Source organism: Cebus imitator, unplaced genomic scaffold, assembly GCF_001604975.1.
Source record: "Cebus imitator isolate Cc_AM_T3 unplaced genomic scaffold, Cebus_imitator-1.0 Scaffold444, whole genome shotgun sequence".
Taxonomy (NCBI): Eukaryota; Metazoa; Chordata; class Mammalia; order Primates; family Cebidae; genus Cebus; species Cebus imitator.
This window is the reverse complement of record NW_016107759.1, coordinates 2,798,863-2,801,757: the sequence shown is the minus strand read 5'-3', so window position 1 is coordinate 2,801,757 and position 2,895 is coordinate 2,798,863.

The following is a 2,895-nucleotide window of genomic DNA, read 5'->3' as shown; positions in this document are numbered from 1 at the left end:
ATCGTGCTCTGGCAGAGATCATTAATTTGATTAGCCAATTTTTGATCAGTTTGGGTTTGAGAGTTCCACAGTCTAGTGGAATTCTTTTTGCCAATTTTCAACACAGTAAGAAGTTTGAATAGAATTGTGGATTGCAACACCAGCAGTAGTGGCTGAAGCAGTGACAGCAATCAATCCCATAATTACAGTAATTAAGGTGAATACAAATCTTTTAGTTCTCTTAAGTATCCCCTGTAAAACTTCATTGACCATACGAATAGAAGGGGAAGCTTCCCACGGATGTGGTAATGAAGCTGGGATCCATAGCCCCTCTCTTGCTCTCACAAGGAGAATGCTGTTTTGAGCATCAAAGGTACTGTCAATACAAGTAAACAGTTTACACTGGTCACAATCAATAGTTTGAGTGCTGGGAGTGATAATTATTTTTTCAACCAGGAACATATAAGGTGGTTTAACACATGTCCTTATGGGCACCACTTTCTCAGGAATGAGAACAACCTTGTAGCTGTCCTTCTGTGGAGAATTTTTTGATAGGTTGTATTTCAAAATCTAATTCCAGGTATAGCCACAGCCAATTTCCACAGTTCTGGATGTTCCGGAGTAACAATAGGGCAAATCACTTTTCGTCTGGGAGAAACAATTCCTTTTTCCATCCATTTGAGTGGGTAAGGAGAAACCCATTTTCTTTGTCTGTAAGATGACCGTTCTCCTTCCACATAATTTAACAAATACTTATATTTATGACAATGGATATTTTGATTAAGACAATTTACCCAATGATATACTTTTGGGGCCCAATCAATAATAATCTCTGTGTTAGAGTTGTGTAATGAAACAGGTTTAGCTGGGCGCGGTGGCTTACGCCTGTAATCCTACCACTTTGGGAGGCTGAGATGGGTGGATCACCTGAGGTCAGGAGTTCAAGACCAGCCTGGCCATCATGGTGAAACTCCATCTTAAAAAAATAAATAAATAAAAAGAGAAAAAGAAAACAGGTTTTAGAGCATTACAATTTTCCCATAATATACTGTCAAACCTAAAAGGTCCTTCAGCCTCCTTATGTGGCAGTCTAGTAGCCCCTTGGTTTTATAAGTTTGTGGAGAATTTGGCTCACGGGTAAGTACTTGGAAAGAGTAACTACTAAACACATTATGTACGTGACAAGAGACATTGCCTGCAAATGGCACTGTCCACATTCAATTTTGATAATCAAACTTTAAACATTCAGAAGTTTTTCCTATGCACAGTGGTGGAAATTTATACCTAATAGACAAATTAAAATTCATCCGTTCCTCTTCAGGTTGGGCAGGGAATCTGTCAGCATTAGGAGCCAGTATAAAGGCACAGTTGTTTGAATAGACCTCCACTGAGGAGTCCATCCATGAAACAGATTGAATTAGAGGTGGGAAAGGAACATAAGCCCAATAAGTATAATTTTGTACAGCCCCAGCACCGTGTATACTCACATCCATACACACATACACAGAAAGACACACCCACCCACACAGAGACACACACATACACACAAATACCCACCCACACAGAGACACATACACATACACACCCACACATACATATACACACAAATACACACCCACCCCCATACAAATATACACCAACCCATACAGAAACACACATACGCACATGCAAATACACACCCACACACAAATATCCACAAAGACACAATCCCACACAGACACATACACACACATAAATACACCTACCCCACAGACACACACACACAAATACACACACATACACACACAGACACCTTTACATACACATAAAAATACACACATGGGCCGGGCACAGTGGCTCACGCCTGTAATCCCAGCACTTTGGGAGGCCGAGGCAGGTGGATCACAAGGTCAAGAGATCGAGACCATCCTGGTCAACATGGTGAAACCTCGTCTCTACTAAAAATACAAAAAATCAGCTGGGCATGGTGGCACGTGCCTGTAATCCCAGCTACTCAGGAGGCTGAGGCAGGAGAATTGCCTGAACCCAGGAGGCAGAGGCTGCGGTGAGCCGAGATCGTGCCATTGCACTCCAGCCTGGGTAACGAGAGCGAAACTCCATCTCAAAAAAAAAAAAAAAAATACACACATAAACCCACATAAATACACACCCACCCACAGACACATTCATACACAGACATGCACAGCCTGGACAGGGCCCTCCTGGATGGGAGTGGGCCCTGGGACAGGACTGACGGCACAGCAGCCCTGGTCATGGCCATCTGGGGAAGAGACTGAAGGGGCGGGCTGGACGTGGTGGCTCATGCTTGTCATCCCAACTCTTTGGGAGGCTGGGATGGGCAGATCACTTGAGGTCAGGAGTTCAAGACCAGCTTGGGCAACACGGTGAAACCTTGTTTCTACTAAAAATACAGAAATTAGCCGGGTGTGGTAGTGTGCACGTGTACTCCCAGTGAGGTGGGAAGATCGCTTAAGCCCAGGAGGTCAAGACTGCAGAGAGCTGAGATTGAGCCACTGCGCCCCAGCCTGGGCAACAGAGTGAGACTCTGTCACAAAAGAAAAAAGGAGAGAGAGACTGGAGGGGCTAAGATGTAAGGAGGGAGGCTTGGTGCTTCTGAGATACCCCTGGTGCTTCAGGCCTGTGTGAGGGAGGACTGCCAACTCTAACACGTTAAGCAGAAATGCAGAAGTGACGATTTTGTTTTAATCCATCACCTTCCCTCCTCACTAGATTTCTGGAAGGGGTTATAATGAGTGAAGAGCTGGAGAATCCATTAGCAAACTGATGCATGAAAGTGATTAGCAAAAGAAAGTTGTGAGACAAGACAAAGAAGCTGAGAGGCCAGAGACCTCTACCCAGGACGCTAATGTCCTGGCTGATCCATTGACCCCTCCAGGATGCCATCCTTCCTGGGAT